General features: G+C 37.2%; 1 pseudogene; it reads left to right on the top strand.

The window, feature by feature from the left end:
- The first annotated feature begins 4,071 nt into the window (after nt 1-4,071).
- On the top strand, nt 4,072-4,837 carry LOC148873871 (putative calcium-binding protein CML44 pseudogene; annotated as a pseudogene).
- The last annotated feature ends 16,115 nt before the right edge of the window (nt 4,838-20,952 follow it).

Raw genomic sequence — 20,952 nt, 5'->3', positions numbered from 1 at the left:
TGCACATTTGTCTTTTCATTGTCTTTTCATGATATTAATACTTTCAGTGAGTTTATTATTTGGGTGAATGATGGTTCAGCCTAGGGTCAGAATTTTTAGGCCCAAAGTACAGTTGGGGTGGGTGTCAACATGGAATTGATGCCAATGGCATTCACGGGCGGGCATTGGTGTATAGAGTGGGTGTTTTTGACATTTTAAATGTTTATAACTCTACATTAGAATTCAAAAATCTGCATTGAGCCTATCCGTACTTTTTCGTTATTATTATCACCAAAACACATACGATCAACATGGGTCCCCTTCAATCTTAACCAACCATTAAATTAATCATTCTTTTACCCAGAGAAATCCAATAAATGATTCATGATCAACAAAATGATAATTGGCATTAAGAGGCATGCACACGTTAGTAGGGGTGGTAACCAGGTGGGTTTGAGTTGGGTTGTAAATGGGTTGGATTCAACCCAAACCTGCCTTAACCCAATTCACCTGCACAACCCATTAACCTTTGAACAACTTGAGTTCTATGAGAATTACTTAAAACTTAAAACTTTCTTTTGAGAACTTAGTTGGGCATGGCTTAGTGGTAAAAGTGATTATCTTCTATACAAGTGTTCAAGGTTCAAATCGCATTACATGTACATTAAATTTAAGAGTACTTGATTGTATTTGGGTTTTGGGTATGACTGAGCTGCTTGGGTCCGAACCGGACCAGGCCAGCCTAAACCATGTGCTTGAGTTCGTAAATAGGTCGAGATTGAATCAAGTGCAGTTGAGCCATTCAAACTCATGCTGGATTGAACAACCCAAACCAATCAGGTGTGGGCTGCTTTATAATGTCCCTGGTTGAACCATTCGGATATGGATCGGATGATTCAAACCAAATTGGTCATGCCGGTTCATGTGCCACCCTTCTGGTTGGTTACATTTGGGATATTCAAACCAAATATGACCAGGTTAATCTGAACTATGTTAAACGGATCTAGGTCAATTTGGACTTGATGTGGTTGGGTCCATTTAGTCCCAAATTGGGACAGTCCAAATCGCATGCTTGTGTTTGGGTTAATTTGGTTTGGGTACTGGGTTGGGCCACCAGCTAGTTGTATTCAGGTTAATTCAGATCAAAGTATGGGTGAATTGAATTGCCCCACATCGGATTAAGCCATTGAACCATTTTGACCAAGTTTAGGTTTGGTCCAAAACGAAAATAATTTTAGTCAATAATTTTTTGCAATAGTTAATTAGAAATTAATGCATTAGTTATGAATTATAATTTTGAGTAGATTAAAGTGAAAAAAATTAATAAAAAATTGTTAAGTAATTAACACTTGTATCATTAGTGGTTAACCCAGTGGGTACCCACAACTCGACCCAACCCAACCTACCTTCTTTGATATTATTAGGAAAGTAGTTTCCCATCCCTAACTACTGTTTAAGGTATTATGGAACCTCATGGTTTGAATGGTTGGCTTTAAATGCTGGCCTATAAAGCTATAAACCCAAATGGTATAATGAGAAAGCCAACACATGTGAGAAGTTGACAGAAAGTCATAATAAACACTAAGCAATACAATTAGGAGGTGTTTGGTATGGCTTCCGTTTATTTGATAAACGGTGTCATGTCATCACCAAATCAGCATTTATCCCATCACGCTGATTCGTATGCATAGGTATTGATAAAATTTGGTCTTGATTTATGTGCATGCAACCATTGGGGGAAGCTTCATTTTAACGTTTCCCTCAATGGTTAAGCACTTATTCACTGTTCCACTGATGTGGTGCCTAATGGCATCTATTTGTCAACAAATCTCAGAAAAACGTTGGCCAACCACTTTTTCTCAAGTCTTGAAGACAAATCAAGTACAAATTAATTAAGGTCAGTATTCATTTGTATGTAATAAATTTTGAAATTCCAATGCTTCTAAAATGTAATAACTACTTTTAAAGGTACATTGGAGTTGGTGAACTTTTCTTAGTGCTGATATTTGAATGTAGAGAATGTTGTTCTAATTTTTGACATGTGAATGTTGAGTTTTGAAAAATGACAATTGACTATTTTAACCATGGATATAAAGAAGTTTGTTTAACTATTTAATAAACTAATTAACAATTAATTTTGTATAAAATGATTAAAGATAGTGGAATTGATAAAAAAATTATCAATAATTAAATAATATTTAAAGAATTGAGCATTTAACAATTAATTGGGTAATTATTATTTAATAATTAATTAATTAAAATAGGTATTTTAATTAACTATTTATTTTGATAAGTATTTTAGTAACTAAAACAATAATTATCCTACTTTATAAAATATTAATTAGAAATTATTTATTAATTATTTTAATTATTTAACTAATACTATTAGATATATACTAAACAATTACTATGTATTTACATGACCTGGATATTTAAAATAAATAATTACATTATTATTTTAATAAATACGTAAGTAGTAATTATAAATAGATAATCATTAATTAATACATGAATAAATATCAAAATAATAAAATAATCATTACTATACAATAAAATAATTAAATAGGTGATTGAATAAAAATAGTTAATTAATCAAATAAGAAAATAAAAAATAATTATTATAATTATGAAATAATAGTTAAATAATAATTATATAGTTAGAGTATTAAATATGTAAAACAAACAATTAATTAATATTCCCATATATACATATTTATAAATTATAATTAAATAATTAATAATTAAATAAATAACTAGTAAAATAATAATTATTAATAATTAAATATTAAAAAATAATTGAATAATTGTGCATTTAATCAAGGTTTTAAAGCTTGACCCGAAAATAGAACCAATTTGACCATCAGTTTTTGGGCCCTCCAGGCGGTGGGTTAGAAAGGAAAAAAAATCAATTTTGATGGTGAGAAACTTGGAATGAATGCCTTTTTTCTTGCAAATTATTAATTGATCATGCTTTTGTTATAAAGTCTAAGGTGGTGTTTTGCAACTGCTAAAATATGTGCTGCACAAAAAATGTGGAAATTTTTCAAAATAGAAAAAGATGCTCCATTCAGCATTTCAGTAAATCCACTTGGCTATTTATCTACTAAATGTGATTCTTGACGACTGAGATTATTTCATTTACCTCCAAAAGTTTTATTAAATATGAGAAATCACCCTAAAATTAATCTATTTTTATTTTAGAAATCATTTTGCATTCCACTTTAAACACCTATTGCAACAACTATTGAATTCCACCAAAATTTTCATATTATTAATTATAGCAATAACTTGTAAAGTTTTATTGTTTTTATTAATTATAGAAATAACTTTTAAATGTTTTAATATAGAAACCTAGAAAATGTATCAACCCGATTAAATGAATTTTGCATAATAGTCATATTTGAGATAAGGTGGTTATGATAAAGTTAGAATTTGATATGGATTAGGGCAATACTTAGCTCCTACCCGTTGGACGACATGCATCTTACCACCTCTTGATTTTCATATTTAAACCCTAAAACCTAAACCCTAAACTCTACATTCTAAACCCTTAAATCTTAAACCTTTAATCAACAAAAATAACCTTTAAACCCTAAACCCTAAAATCAAAATTCTAGCTAAACCCTTCATAATAAAGAATAAATCTCTTAAACCCCAATCCTAAACTTTATATTTATCGTATAAAATGGCTTGTTAGCTGGGACGTGCGCATGTTTCCTCCAATGGGGTAGAACCATGTATTTTCTTCCACTAGAATTAATCCCTCACTTAATTAATTAGTTGCATGGCTGACGTGGGGTGTAATTATAGGTTAAACTGCCCCTAACACAGCCATAAAGTACAGCTAATATAATCCAGATTAAGTAGAGAAAGCCTGTCTTGATCGTACATTTTAAGGTTGAAGTAACTCCCTCTTCCCTGGGAGACGTTTGACTGTTTGTAGAAAACAACCAACAAACAGCGAAGCGTTCCCCCTTCCCCGGAGGGATCCCGTCATTTCATTAAAACCCAGTTGGTAATTGGTATATATATATATATATATATATATATATGAGTCGGTTTCTATCACAAAGATGAAAGCAAATAGAATTTTGTCCAGAACCCAGTAAGGAAGAGCCAAGGAAATTAGCTGAGAGAATTCCAACTACAGAGCTCTGATTATTTTTCTTCTTCACCAAGTATTTAGGACGATTTCCTTCACAATATAATCCTCATTTCCTCCTGCAGCTTGCAACTATCTGTACAAACATGTCTGGTGGCCACCTTCATCATTCAGACTTGGAGAGGATATTTTTGAGGTTGGACGTCAATGGCGACGGCCGTCTATCCATTGATGAACTAGTTTGGCTCCTTGACAAGGTTGGTAGCCACATTGTCCCAGGCGACCTGGAAGAGATTGTGGGAGAAAAGAGCCTAGACTTAGAAGAATTCATCCTCTTCTGCAAGTCGATATCTGATCCAGTCGAGGAAGCAGATGAAGACTTGATGCAGGCATTCAAGGTGTTCGACCTGAACAATGATGGGTTCATTTCTTGTGAGGAGCTTCAGAGCGTGCTGGTGAGACTTGGGCTGTGGTCGGAGAACGACGGAGGCTGCGAGCAGATTGTTTGCAGGTTTGACACAAACTCGGACGGGCAGCTTGATTTCGAGGAGTTCAAGCAGATGATGTTGCTCTCCATTACATGACAATATACACAGAGAGTGAGAGACATTCTTTGCATTGTGAGATTCAAAGAAACATTGTTAATTTCTTTCTCAAGGTGACGACTGAGATCATTTCACATATTGCATTAATTGTTTCTCTCAGGTGGGAATGGATCGGTTTAATATATATATATATAGGGTCAATGTTGTTAAATTTTCTTTCTTGTTTTTATTCAATTCCTCTTATTTTTCTTAGGAGAATAATCAACTTTTTCATACCAACAAACAGTTAAACCAAAGAAATTAAAAGGGCAATAATGCATCATAAAACTGAACCCTAAAAGGCCTTTTTTTTGTTTGGTAAAGAACTGAACTCTGTCAAGAATCATCATACCCCGCAATCATGAGACCTAGAAATGATATCAAAGTAGGAGGTGGGTTATTCCATCTCTGAACGAGAGAGAGAGAGATGTGGTGGTGAACTGGTGATTGGTCCACTATATCTCATGACCTACCGAATGCTATCAAAACCATTAAATACATATGGTGGTAAAAATGACCAAAAGTCAGATATGACCGTGCGAATTTCCCTAAGCTAAAATCCTAAAACCGTGGATCAAGACCTTCATGTATTTACATACGACTATAAATAAGTTACTTGAACATTAAATAAATAAATAAATATATATATATATATATATATATATATATATATATATATATATATATATATATATATATATAAAGTGTGAAGATATTGAGACAACTTTAAAATGATAGAAGAAATAAAACGCATGGTTTTTGAATTGCTGTTGATCCGGATGGTCAGACCGTTCGGCCTGGGAATCGTCCAAGCAACTGGTTCCATTTTACTCTAAACCTGGTCTCTAGCCAAAAATCATTGAATCAGTCAATGACCCGTTGACTCAGGTGATCGAATCATCGACCTATCGACCTATTCAATGGTTTTTGGTCATTTTTATTTTTATTTTTATTTAATTTTTATTGTCAAAATAGGCTATTCATTCGAAATAGACGGTCGAACCGCCGACCCAAAAACCAATGGCCAGAACATTTTATGAAAATGTGTAGATACATACCCCATGCATCAATTTTCAAAAAAAAAATATATCAATAAAATTTTACTTAATATTTATTATATATAAATTTTAAGGACAAACATCCAAAAGAAGGTTTACTTAATAGTCAAACTATATTTGATTTTAACAAACAAATATAATATATTAATATGTGTAGTGGTGGCCTAGTTAAAGTCTTTCTACTGCATAATTATGGTTTTTATATGAAAAATTATAGGTGTTAAGAATTGCATGTTTTGAATTTAAATATTGGGTTATTGAGTTATTATGTGTGTATGTGTATGAAAGAGAGAACGAGTAATTATTAGATCTGTTCACAGGTTGGGCAATTGAACTTTCAGATTCAGCCCATTCAAATTTTGGCAAAATCTATGCCCAAGCCTGATCCATTAACGGGTCTAGTAATTATATAGATTATAGGAATTAATTAAAAAGATTAGGATCTGGGAATGAGATAAACTTGAATTTGAAAATTTGAGTTGAATAGGAGAATTTTTAGAGAGAGGGATGGGATGGGATTAAATATTAAAAATTATATACGTATCAGCCAATACAGGTATTGGGCGGTTGGGCCCCAGCTAGAATGATACATATCAGCTGATAGGTTGCTAAATTTTAAACCCTGTGCTGCTATGGCTCCCACCAGTGATGAAGACCGTTTCTTTTCTGCTTAATCTTACCCCCTTTATGCGGTGGCTTATTTAACCGACTTGGAAATTTTTCAGTAATTCCCATAGTACTCTTCATGTAAAGCTATAAATAGGAATGCCTATACTTGTTTGTGATCACTTCATTTTCTTTGTACATAAGGCTTAGTTTGGAAATAGTATAAATATAAATATGTAGAGTATAAAATATTGTATTTTGTATCATTTTCTATGTATTTGTATTGTATATATTTGTATTTGTATTATACATATTTGTATTTGTACTAGGCTCAGTTTGGAAGGAGTACGAATACAAATTTGTAGGGTGCAAAACCTTATATTTTGTATTATTTTGTATGTATTTGCACTGTACATATTTGTATTTGTATTCTTTCCAAACTGAGCCTAAGGAATTAGGTTGAGAGAATGAAAGTGTATGGCAAGTCTGTAATGGGTTGTAAGAATGGGCACTGCTGAGATTCTAATGAGATCATGTTATTGCATTTTTCTTGTTTATAGTGAAAAAGAAAGCTTTGAGGTGCTGCCCATGAATGTAGGCAATTCAGCTGAACCATGTTAAGTGCTCACTCTTCCTCTTTTTCTTGGGTTATAATTGTCCATACCTATTTTATAACAAAAGGTGTTTGATCTCCTGCTCATTTGTTAAAGGTTTATGAGAATGGTTCTTTTCTTTGTTTGGATGTAGGTGGATTCCACTGTTGGATGCGCAAAGTTTGTTTGCTCCTACTTTCTTTAAATTGCCAAAGAAAAGGAGAAGATTAATGTGGAGATGTGTAAAGGCTGTTGTTAGTTGGACCATTTTGGAAGAAAGAAATTCCAGAATATTCACAAGGAGAAAAGCAAGGAAGCCATCTGGGAGGTGATTTCTATGAGGGTAGTATTGGTAACCTAGAGCTTTCAGATATTCGGGGTGTTTTAATCAAGGATTAAACTATTGCTATCGGGTATCGTATTGGATAACTCAGATATAGATATGGATATGGATACGGATATGCTTTGGAAATGCATGGATACGGACGAAAAATATGAAAACACTTGGATACTTTAGAAAAATGAATATTAATTCCATAAATATATTACTAACAATAGGTTTAATGTCAAAATATCTACAAATAATGTATAAGTACATAAGAATTGTATATTTTGACAATATATATATGAAGAAATATATTACAATTAATATAACAGAATGCATAGATATCATACAATTTTATTGATATGCATCAATCAAGATTTCAAGAAATATATTATATAGATTTTTACAAATTAATACATGCACAAAGCCATTATTATCTTATTTTATATTAAAGTCCAAGGAATAAAACATACACAACTATTATATTTCAATTATTATATCATTTTTTCTATTTTACTACTTTTTTAACATTAACAAAAATGTTAACTAAAAATCAATTCTCAAAATTTTGGTAATATTTTCATTTTTGTAAACAATAAATATGTTATTATAAAATGCAAATCAAAATTAATTGAAAATTTATAAAAATATATAATCATAACTTAAAATATATCAAATCTATTTAAATTTCAAAGATATATATTATAGGAAAATTCATAAATCTTAATTACTATAATAATTATTTCATTATTAATAATTTTTTATAAATTTATAAAATAAAAAATAATAATTTTTAATATAAATATAGATTAGTGGATTTGATAGATTCAATTTATATTACATTTTTAAAGATTTTATAAATAATATTTTTATTTTTGTAAACTAATAAATACATGGTTATTTAATGCAAATTAAAATATTAATTAATAATTTATAAAAATTTTGAGATATATATCATGTGCAAATTAGTAAATTCTAAGTATTAAAATAATTATTATATTATTATATTATTAATATTTTAAAATTTCTTTAAATTAAAATTAAACTTTTTGATATAAAAGTGGATTTGGTAGATTATTTATTCTATTGGTTTATAAAATATTAATTTTAAATATTATTCTTTTTAATTTGTAATTGGAGTTGTTGAAGATAAGTGTATGTTGGTTGTTATGATTTTATGTAGATATTAAGTAATAAAAGTTAGTGTATTCCATTTATTAATACGAAATTAATATTGGCTCAGTGGTTAGAGATGCATTGTTAATTGGCACTGAAATGTTGTGGTCTTGGGTTTAAGTCATGCAGGCTGCGTTTTTTTGTAGTGAAGTTGTCAAACGGAGGTTAGATACGCTCCCGGGCCCATATCGATATTTTAATCCTTATTTTTAGTATATGAGAAAGGGAAAATAATTGCATGCGGCATTGGAAGGTGTACAAAGATCTAAAGAGATGAATATGAGAAAACTAATCATCAGAGGAGACTCTAAGGTAGTGTTGGGCTGGTTGAAAGGAGACAAAAATGGACTGTGAATTTATAGCAATGAAAAGAAAAAAATCAATTGGCTGTCGAAAGACATGGAAATAAAAGAAAAATAAAGTGGGTTAAGAGATATGCACACTCCTTTGCTGATAGGTTAGCAAAAGAAGGGGTAAATAGGGGTGCTCTGTTTTGGGCTCAATTGTAATTTTTCAGTTTTGTTTGTTTCTTGTTGGGGGAGACAAGATAGGTTATCTCCTCCCATTGTATCCTTAATCTTCCTCAATGAAATCTTCTGTTATTGATAAAAAAAAGCAAGGGGCTGTTTGATAATGGCTGAATTGACTAGACAGAATTGCGGCATATTGAGGTGATTTCTTTTCTTTACCTCTAAATATTCGACAATATGACTATACCATTCACTAAAATTATGTTTGGTTTGAAGGAAAAACATAGCCTAAAAAAAAAGTATTAGATAGGGAAAGGAAGGGAAAGGCAGGAAAATCTATACAAGCTTTGTAAAGGTTTCTCTCCCTTTCCTTCCTTTCCCTATTTTTTCCTTTAAACCAAACACAGACTTACAAGATTGCTTTTAAGTATCAATTTTCAGCTTAGAAGTATGTCAAAGTAAAAAGGCCAATATACAAGGCGGATTGTAACCATCCAAATACATAGAATTCTTTTCCAGCTTTCCACAAGCCTTGGGAGGCTATAGAAACATAATCGTTTAGGTCATTTTGTAGATATTGTGGCCTTCTGCCCAATTTCTTGGATGCTAGATTCACATGACCAGACATGTCCTAGCATTTCTAATCGGATCAAAGGTCGCTCACTCGATTATAACCAGGAGTTATGAGGTTACATAAACTGGTTCAACTGTCCAACCCAATCCCTATCTGGTTCAGGTTTTCAGAACTGTGCTTTTCAGCTCTACCATGAAATATTCAAACCTTCATGGTCATAGCTCATAGGGCTCGGCGTCTGGATTATTAGACAAAGTAGGCCAGGTTACACGGCCCAAAATTTAATCTAGACAAGGCCCAATGTTTTACAGACCATGCTACAATAGAAAAATAAACTTACCCATATCTATCTGAGAATCTGAGATTATCGATATGGTTACTGATTTTATAAACAAGATTCAAAAAATTGATACATATTGACCTGTATCGGCCGATAGGTATTATATCAGGAGCATCCCGATATGCCCCTACAAAGGATGTATCGGGATTTTGACCTGTTCAGGGGGTGGAGGAACCTTAAACCGGTCCTCCTTAACCGGATTTGAAAAAAAAAGTACCGATACTGTCCAATACGCCCCTACCGGCATATTGCGCATATTGATATTTAGAACCTTGCTTACAAAAGAAACGAGAAATCCAATTATTTTGGACCAAGCCCGTCTAGAATAATTTTTTCTTTTTTCTGCGCTAGGTTTAAGCCCAATAGAGTTGTAGAGTTTGGGCCCTTGTCCGACCTACCCTAGTCCACTTCACAATAATATGGAGGGTCCTTTTGGGAGGGATTCTTAATTGATTGAACAGCAAAGTTACCAAAAAATAGACTTATTGGAAAGTTGATTTTTTTTAGTTATTTAAGCGTATTTTTCACTTTTTTGGATTGTTACAATCCATGTTTTTTTTTTTGAATTTATAAATATTTAGGGTTTGTTTGGTTTGCAGTTAGGATTGAAATTGGAATCACAATTAGAATCCCTTGAAATTGGAATTGGAATTGGAATTGCCTATTCCAGACATAGCCTTAAAGAGTATAGTGATTGGTGAAACGATTGGGAAAAGTTGAGAATGATAGAATAACTAAGATATGCACGTGTATTTTAATTCTTAGGAAACCAATATAATTATTGTTAATATTTATAAATTTTAATAATCAATTGTTTCTTAAATTTTTCTATATGCATGCATTAAGAAGAGAAAATGTCAATCCATGAATCGGTGAGAATGGGTAAGGATGGTAATAATCCAACTGGCCTAATTTGATGCTCTTTCATTCTTTGGCAAGTATTACATGCTCGTATAAAGGCCTGACTTGTTGCCTCATACCCCTCTAGTAGAATGTGGATCGTAACCTCTGAATGGTTTTCAAATATCCCCCTTCATGAGTGGAATTATGAAATTAGGCCATAATGTCAAGTATCAACTGAGAATATCTTGTAATAAATAAATACACCCCTTGAAAAACAATACCCCTTCTTTGTAGCTCCAAGGTCCAATAGCTTCTATTGTACATATAGGTTGTTTAAATGCTCAGATTGAATGGCTTCTATCCAATAAGATATGGGTTGGATCAATGCTAAAGATTGTCTTATATAACCCTCCTCCCCACTTCCTTCTTTAAATCGTCTTTATAGTGCATAGGCGCCCCATTAGCAAAGGCCTCATTAGTTGCATCCATACGAATCGATGTTTACAAAATTCTGTGTGTATCTCCCATTTCAAGAAGCTTCATTTTGGAGCTTCCCCCAATAGGTGGGCATTTATTGGCATCTTTGCTAATGTGGTGCCTAATGGCGCCTATGTATCATAAATACTCTCATTAATTGTTTTTCTCGATTTTACAGCCACACAAATATAAAACATTTATTCAATAAACGTAAAAAGAACCAAACACCCTCTAAATTTTATTGAAACATCATATTCATCATCTTGTAGAGCCACTGCTGATGTGCTATAGTGGTGATTTTTTACTCCCAAAGGCACTTGATGCTTTTTTGGTCAAACTAAACAATCAATTTGTGACATCAAATCCAACTTAATGAAATAATTAAAATCATGTAATTCATCAAGTAGTTAATCTATTTATAGGAATGGGAAACTTATCTGTGACTTGATTTAGTGTATGGTAGTTCATACACATGCGCCACATGCCATCTTACTTCTTTACTAGGATCGCCGGAAAAGAATATGGGCTGCAACTAAGTTGGATCATTCTAGATGCTAGAAGGTCTGCAACAATTCTCTAAATTTCCGCCTTTTTGTAATATAGGGTGACTTTGATCATGGGCCCTAATAGGGGGGAAGCCCACATGGCTCACTAAACACGTCCTGGAACTGATGCAATACCTACCTTAATGATGGAGAAAGTCCTTACTTCAATCCAGTGGAATTGGATTGTATATATGGTGTGTAATTGTGACATCACTCCCTTTCCACACTTTCTAACAACCTTCTCGTAATTTGTTTCCATGGGCCTTAATCAACGGTTGTACACCATGCAATGTAATCTCCCTCCATTTAAGCAAAATCACATCTGCAACCTTCTAAAATGAAAAAATCCCACCATATAGGACTGAGAGTGGATAACCATTGAATACCTAATACAACCTCATACCCATCTAATGGTTAGAGGTAAAAGTCCAACAACATTGGCTCCCCTTGTAAATACAGCTTCACACCTGTGCATTTTCCAGACGTGACCAGCTATTGCCCATTTTCTATATAGAGACCTCAAAGCACAAGTTACCATTGGGAATGAGCTCAACTCATTGAGAGAGTTGAGGGCTGAGAAAATTAAGTGTACTCCCCAAGTCAATGAGAACCACCACCTTCTCGTCTCTCAAAGTGAAGGCTGGGTGTGTCGATTTCCATCTCAACATCATTGTCCTCCTCCTCCCAACATCCTTCAATTACAAACAGTCACTGTTTGTATCAGTGCCTAGGTGTAAATTTGTCATTACAATTGTATCAAAGACCCTTCTCGTGTTATTCCCGCAGTTCATTGGGTGTCATCCGTTTTATAGGAAGTGCTGAAGAGGTGGCCTCTATCTCGTTCACTGCCTCAAATCAACGAGCTTCTATGGTTGCAGCACACCAGTGACAAGTTTCTTGCTTTGTCTAACGGAGCCAATCTTATAGCTGATGAGAGGTTAATTGGTTGAGCCGCGACCACCTCAGCCCACAGGGCCTCCTTAAATCCACTTACGAAATAGCTGACTTGGTGAACCGGGGTGAGATGATTGACCCATGTCAGTAACTTTTCGAATTGCGTTTGGTATTCCTGCACCGTACCGGTTTGTTAGAGTTTTGTGAGGTCTCCGAAAAAATCCTAGTACTGAGTAGGACCTTAGTGCGTTTGAAACCTTCCCATCCTACTTTACGAACTAGAACCACAGTTGGGCATCTCCCTCAAGATGAACCGACACCGTTAGCACCCTTTCTCCCTCTAGAACCCCTTGCCACTCGAAGATCTGCTCATCCTACAAATTAAGCCAGCTTGTTAGATCTTCATTCCCATTATAGCGTGGGAACTCAAGCTTCAGACTTTTGGACATTGGGTTGAGAGTACCGTTGGATCCGTTGGCACAATCTCCAACAATTCTCTTGGGTGAGCTCGATGCCTCTCCAACCTCTTTCCCCTTCGTCCCTTCCAACCAGTCAAACTTGTTAGAGAATGTCTTGATCAACTGGTTAATCTTCTCCATTAGTTGCTCATGACTCACCACCAAGGACCCAACTTCCCCCTCAATCTGATAAAAGTGTCATGAATCAGGTACTGGGATCTCATGACTGGTCTTCCAGTAATAAATGATGACAAACCGGTTTTCACTTCTAGTGAAGGATAAGATCTCTTCTTCTTCCCTATTTTGTGAAGTTACTAGATAGTTTAGGTTAATTCGAGGAAACCCGATATCCACACTCAATAAATTTTGAGAAATATATATATACATAATCTTAGAAGAGGTTAAAATTTTACTCTTAAAAGAGTCTATCCACTCACAAAAAAGTGATAACTCCATTCTCTTAAATTTCACACACAGTAACATCCTAATCCCTAAAAAATGCCATCTTCAAATGTTATGGTAGTAACTAAATTTTATTCAAACACAACCATTTCAAAAGTAACGATTAAACAAATTATTTAACTTAAAAATATTCAAAATATTAAATGGATAAAAATAAAAATATTTCATAAAAATGACTAAACAATTAATACAAATGGTTTGAGTTTCATTCTTTTAGATGAAATAGTTTATTAACTGCAAACTAGATTTAACTTTTTTTTGGAAGCATAACCTAATTTAACTTTTAAAAATAAATTTATCAAATTTAATCTCTTAATTAATGTGGGTCACTGCTTACAAATAAGACCTCATTTAATCTCTTAATTAATAGTGATTTCCAGACAAAATAGGCCAAAATAGATTGTCAATTACAAAGATATAAGACCCATGCTAATTTTTCTAATTTAATTTTTTTATATTTAAACAGTAAATTTCAAATTAAATAATACTATAGTTGCCACTTAGTATATGGGGTCATTCTCTAGATAAAACATGATAAATCTCTTAAATCAAATAAAAAACCCAACCTAAATGTTTAATATAAATAATTTAAAAAATTGAAATAATTCAGATTAATGATCCCATACTTAATACGGGGTCATTATTCCTAGTTCAAAATAAAAGTAAAATTCTCTTAAGTCACAATAAGTTCATGCATGAGCCATCCATACGTGGCATCATGCATGCTAAGGTAATCCGATTAAGCTATTGGGTTTGTGACAAACTCATATGGCTATAATAAGTGGTTTAAGCATGGCATGGTGGTAGATCCCCCGTGTCCCAATACTTCAACACTTGGGTTTAAATCTCTTTGCTTGTAGCTTTTTGAACGTATAAAGTTTATCGTGTATAGTATAGATTTAAATAAGAAATTTAATTAAATTATTGAAAGGTGAAATAAACTTTGGTGGCATGAGTTATTGAGAAGAGACCAAGTGAATAGTGTGAGTTAATGAGAAGAATAGGAATTAATGAAAGGGAATGGGTAGAAAATTTTGAATTCGGGTTAATGTTAAGATGTTTATTGATTCCATCACACTTTGTTCCTACAAAAATTTTGGTCTTATAATAATCTTATATGAATTTATTTTAATTTCAGTGGGTATTTGTCACACTACATAGATAAGCCCCAAGTCCCCTCTCGTTTTCAGTCACGTACCAATGTTTTGTGATGTAAAATTTTTTGTCTAACTACCTCGTTATTTGACCCGTGGTGGCGTGTCTTAGTGATGAACTACTTGGTGGTGAACTGCCTAATGGCGAACTGCTCGGTGGAGAACTGCCTGGGGGCGAACTGCCTGGCGGCGAACTGTCTGGTGGCGAATTGCCTGGTGGCGAGCTCCCTGGTGGCGAACTGCCTGGTGGCGAACTGCTTGGTGGCAAACTGCCTGGTGGCGAACTGCTTGGTGGCAAACTGCTTGGTGGCGAACTGCCTGGTGGCGAACTGCCCGGTGGCGATCTGCTCGGTGGCAAACTGCCTGGTGGCGAATTGCCTGGTGACGAACTGCCTGGTGGCGATCTGCTTGGTGGCAAATTGCCTGGTGGCGAACTGCCTGGTAGCGAACTGCCTACTAGGCGGCCGGTGACTTAGAGAATGCTGGAGCTCCCTGGTGCGGCGCAATCCGACTACCCTCAGCATGAGGTGGTCTTCTTTCCTTTGTAGGTAGCGGGAGCTGAGGGACCTGCGAGAACTTCATCTTTTCCTCCTCTTTGTAAGTGGTGGGAGCTGAGGGACCTGCGAGAACTTCATCTTTTCCTCCTCTTTGTAGGTGGCGGGAGCTGAGGGACCTGCGAGAACTCCATCTTTTCCTCATCTTTGTAGGTGGCGGGAGCTGAGGGACCTCCGAGAACTCCATCTTTTCCTCCTCTTCGTAGGCGGCGGGAGCTGAAGGACCTGCGAGAACTGAATCAGAGGTCCCGGGGGTATTTTTCAGGTGGGGGCTCTCCGATGCTTAAGTTAGCACTCTTATTGTAGAGAGCTTTGAAGATAATATGAGAGAGCTAGAGAGCAGGGTTACTTCCCTTTTTTCATCCCCCTCCCCTTTGGTGGGTGAGGTCTTTATATACCGGAGTCCTCGCGGGTTAGGTGGGTGAAAAGCCTCCAAACGGTAAGACTCGTCGCATCCTGTCAGAACTGGGGTACGGTGGTGAACTCCTAGAGGTCGTCAGGCTGGCGCTTGTGTCAAGTGACCAGGTCGACGCCTGGGCCGGGTTGCCAGGGGGGCGCCTGCGTCAGTCGGTGGGTCAGTGTCTAGGCCAGGTCGTCAGGTCGGCATCTGTGTCAGTTGGCGGGTCAGTGTCTAGACCAAGTCATCAAGTTGGCGCCTGTGTCAGTCGGCGGGTCAGTGTCTAGGCCAGGTTTGTCGGTGGGTGCCTTATGGGCGGCTTGGCCGGATCATGCGCTAGGCTGGTCCAAGTCGGTCAGGTCGCGCAGACCGCACGCCACACGCAGCTCGTGCAGGCCGTGCATAGTTCACACAGGCCGTGCGCTAGGCCGCGCGCGCGCAGGTCGCGCATGCCGTGCAATTCACGCAAGCCGCGCGCGTGTCACGTAGGTCACGCAAGCCCCGCGCGCGCCGCGTAGGTCGCGTGTGCCGCGCGTAGGTCGCGCCAGGCCGGCCAGACTGGTGCCCGGGTGAGTCACCAACTTCGTAAGTTTGTTGGCTGGGTGTTTTCCTAGTTGTCACGAGGTGCCACATGTCACAATTTCACTGGAGGGCCAAATCTGCCCTCATCAATAGCCCCCCACTCCCGAGCTGATAGTAACTTAGCGAAGGGAGTAGATTTCTTTTGGCCCGTAAGTCGATGAGCTAGTAAGTGCTGATCCAATTACTAGTGTGGCCTGTACGCTTTGGGAGCGACTCGTAGTCTACTCTTCTTTGACTTTTGCCCGTGCCGGAGAGGCGATCAGGTCTTTAGTAGTAATGTGGCCCGTAGGCTTTGAGAGTGACCAGTGGTCTACTCTTTTCTAACTTTGCTCGTGCCAGAGAGGCGACCGGGTCTTAAGTAGTAATGTGGCCCATAGGCTTTGGAGTGACTAGTGGTCTACTCTTTTTTGACTTTGCCCGTGCCGGAGAGGCGACCGGGTCTTAGGTAGTGATGTGGCCCGTATGCTTTGGAGTGACTAGTGGTCTACTCTTTTTTGACTTTGCCCGTGCCAGAGAGGCGACCGGGTCTTAAGTAGTAATGTGGCCCGTAGGCTTTGGAGTGACTAGTGGTCTACTCTTTTCTGACTTTGCCCGTGCCGGAGAGGCGACCGAGTCTTAAGTAGTAATGTGGCCCGTAGGCTTGGTCTGCATTAGCTTCATAATGCCGGTCACCTACTCCTACAAGAAGCTACTAGGGGCTTGACATTCGGGGGCAGCACTACTAACTTTAGGTTGCCAACTCACACGGGAGCCTTGGAAGGCTCGACCAGTAAGGGCGCCTACGTAGTCAGTTGGCCGCCAACTCCCGCGAAAGCCACGAAGAGCTCATCTTTGTCGGGGGGACCTTGTGGAGAGGACTGATGTGGCATTATCTGAATTGAAAGTAAGGTTGGTAGAGCTACTTAGCCCGTTAGCTCCCTACATAGTCTCTGTGTTCATAAAAAATGTAAACTATAAAGCGATAGCTTCAATTTCTAAAAAGTGAGGACTTAGTTTTGGCAAGATGAGAACTTAGCTTTTTGTAGCGTGTTCCCACAGACGGCGCCAATTGATGTAACCGTTTTCGGCCACGTACCAATGTTTTGTGATGTAAAATTTTTTGGCTAAGTACCGCGTTATTTGACCCGGTGGTGGCGTGCCTTAGTGATGAGCTACTTGGTGGTGAACTGCCTACTGGCGAACTGCTCGGTGGAGAACTGCCTGGGGGCGAACTGCCTGGTGGCGAACTGCCCGGTGGCGAACTGTTTGGCAGCGAACTGCCTGGTGGCGAGCTCCCTGGTGGCAAACTACCTGGTGGCGTGCCTGGTGGCGAACTGCTTGGTGGCGAACTGCCTGGTGGGGAACTGCTTGGTGGCGAACTGCCTGGTGGTGAGCTGCTCGATGGCGAACTGCCTGGTGGCGAATTGCCTGGTGGCGAACTGCTTGGTGGCGAACTGCCTGGTAGCGAACTGCCTACTAGGCGGCCAGTGACTTAGAGAATGCTGGAGCTCCCTGGTGTGGCGCAATCCGACTACCCTCAGCATGAGGTGGTCTTCTTTCCTTTGTAGGCAGCAGAAACTGAGGGACCTGTGAGAAATTCATCTTTTCCTCCTCTTTGTAGGTGGCGGGAGCTGAGAGACCTGCGAGAACTCCATCTTTTCCTCCTCTTTGTAGGTGGCGGGAGCTGAGGGACCTGCGAGAACTCCATCTTTTCCACCTCTTCGTAGGCGGTGGGAGCTGAAGGACCTGCGAGAACTGAATCAGAGGTCCCAGGGGTATTTTCCCGGTGGGGGCTCTCCGACGCTTAAGTTAGCACTCTTATTGTAGAGAGCTTTGAAGATAATATGAGAGAGCTAGAGAGCAGGGTTACTTCCCTTTTTTCATCCCCCTCCCCTTTGGGGGGTGGGGTCTTTATATACCGGAGTCATCGCGGGTTAGGTGGGTGAAAAGCCTCCAAACGGTAAGACTCGTCACATCCTTTCAGAACCGGGGTACGGTGGCAAACTCCTCGAGGTCGTCACGTTGGCGCTTGTGTCAGGCGACCAGCTCGGTGCCTGGGCCGGGTTGTCAGGGGGGCGCCTGCGTCAGTCGGCGGGTCAGTGTCTAGGCCAGGTCGTTAGGTCGGCGCCTGTGTTAGTTGGCGGGTCAATGTCTAGACCAGGTCGTCAAGCTGGCGCCTGTGTCAGTCGGCGGGTCAGTGTCTAGGCCAGGTTTGTCGGTGGGCGCCTTAAGGGCGGCTTGGCCGGATCATGCGCTAGGCTAGTCCAGGTCGGCCAGGTCGCGCAGGCCGCACGCCGCACGCAACTCGCGTAGGCCGTGCACAGTTCACGCAGGCCGTGCGCAGTTCGCACACGCCGCGCACTAGGCCGCGTGCAGTTCACGCAGGTCGCGCGTGCCGCGCGTCAGGCCGCACGCAGGTCGCGCCTGGCTGGCCAGACTAATGCTCGGGTGGGTCACCAACTTTGTAAGTTTGTTGGCTGGGTGTTTTCCTAATTGTCACGAGGTGCCACGTGTCACAATTTCACTAGAGGGCCAAATTTGCCCTTATCCCCCCACTCTCGAGCTGATAGTAACTCAGCGAAACAGTACTGTAGGGCATTTTCAAATTATAAAAAACATTGGAAATTATAAAAAACACTAAAAAGGCAAAAAAAACATGAAAAATGAAAACTAAAAAAGACCCTTTTTCCTCTAATTCGCCATCCAAGGGTAATCTGGTCATGAAAATTGTTATTTATGCTAATGTGGACACCTTTGTTAATTAAGAAGCATTAATAGTACAGTAACAGAAGGTAAGTTTTGGAAAATAAAAACTTACTAACACTACCAGTTTTAGACATTTTGAAAAGTTGTAGTGAGTTTAAGAGAAATAGTGAAAACTCATGGTGAGTTTTAGACAATTTTCTTATTTTTAACACCTATGTAGATTAACTAGGTTTCTTCAATAAGTTCATTTATGATCCTGTATTTTTTTTAATTATTGTTTTATTGATAAATAAATACCAAAAATAAAACTAAAAAATGCAAAATCATCACCTTGGTGGAGAATATCAAGTAAATAATTAAAGAAATCAATTTTCCTTATTTTTTATAAATATAAAAATTAATTAAGAAACTTCTATAACAATAGAAACTATTTGAGAAATATATAATATTTGAAATGTCTATATAAATTAATATTTTAAAATTCTCATCTATCAAACAAGTAGATCCAGTTGCTGATCACGTGGTCATTTGACAGTAAAATAAAAAAAAATGGATTTTTTAAAAAACAAAATAATAATATAAAATCTAGGGCATGTAAAAAGTCAAAGATCTACGAGGAGTACGACCAGACGGCGTATTCTCGATGTCTCAAACTTTTAAATCCTTGATCTTCCCGCCACCTTTATTACACAAACCATCCACATGCAGCGTGTCGGGATCCACGCAGCAGATTAACTGACCCAAGGCCCATCATCAATCACGCCGTTAAATCTAAAAAGCATTTAGTCTAGACACTGGTATCTCAGACCGTCTGGCTATCTTGATTACATCTTAGTCGTTGATTTAAAATTTACCGACTTTTCCGACAAATCAGCAAATAATTCAGTTTTTAATAAAGTAGTAATCCTTGTAGCCAAACGTTGTGTAGGCTGCGTTTGTTTGCGGTGCAATTTTATTTGCACTAGTATTAGAATGCAGATGAAAAAAAAAGTTTTATTTCGGCTTTTACTTTATTAATTCCGGCTCACGTCTTAATTTACTTCAACTGCAATCAAACAAAATAAGTTAAAATTTAAATGAAAAATAGGTCAAAACCTACACCCAAATCATTTGTACTGTCATAGTTTTGTACCAGTACAAATTTATTTGCATTGCAACTGAATACAGCTTTACGCATGGTTTGTTTGCAATACAATTTTATTTGCATTTGTGCAAAGGTATGATAGTGCAAAATGGTTTGAGTGCAAGCTTTTATTTATTTTGGGGAAGGGTGCTCACGGTTCGGTTAACCGAACCATGGGCTAATTTTTTAAACTGAATCAGGGTACTGAACCAAAGCCGATTGGTTAACCATTGGCCGGTTCATTAGTTTTTTCGGTTTTTTATTATTTACAATGTTTATTATAGAAAAATATATAAATATATAATAAAATACTAGAAATATATATAATATTTTATTTTAAATAATATATTATATATTATATATTATATATTATAAATATGTATATATAATTCATATTTATTAATTTATAATGTATGCAGAATATAAAATATATATAATATATAAATATACACAATATATATAACGATCGGTTTGATTAACCGCCAATTTTCTATTTTGATTAACCAAAATCGAACCGATACCTTTGATTTTGTTAAAATACTGAACCGAAACCAAACCGACCAATTTGTTTAACCAAAATTTCCAATCGATTTTGATCAATTTTTTGATTTTTTTGCTCACCCCTAATTTTGAGAATAGTACTTTCAGTTGCAAATTGCAATTGAGAGCTACCTTATGCTTTTAAAGTCCAAGTCCATTAACTAACGTTACCGTGAAGATAAATTTACCAAAATGGCCATTGTTGGGGACATAAGGACATTGAGCAAACATGTGATGAGTCTATCCTCCAAGGGGATCTTGTTGGCAAAGATGGGGAAAGAGTCGTCACCTATAGGTTAGTCTTGGCATGCATTGTGTTTTTAGATTTTCACTTGACCAAAGAAGAACACACCATATCAAGGAAGAAATCAAAGATAGGGTAAATCTTTTCGCAACTTAACTAGTGGAATGCAAACAGCTGAACTTGAGTG

The sequence above is a fragment of the Nelumbo lutea genome, chromosome 1, assembly GCF_056320005.1.
Source record: "Nelumbo lutea isolate HS-2025 chromosome 1, American lotus-T2T, whole genome shotgun sequence".
Taxonomy (NCBI): Eukaryota; Viridiplantae; Streptophyta; class Magnoliopsida; order Proteales; family Nelumbonaceae; genus Nelumbo; species Nelumbo lutea.
The sequence above is the reverse complement of the archived record's forward strand: the minus strand, read 5'-3'. Positions and strand labels throughout refer to the sequence as shown.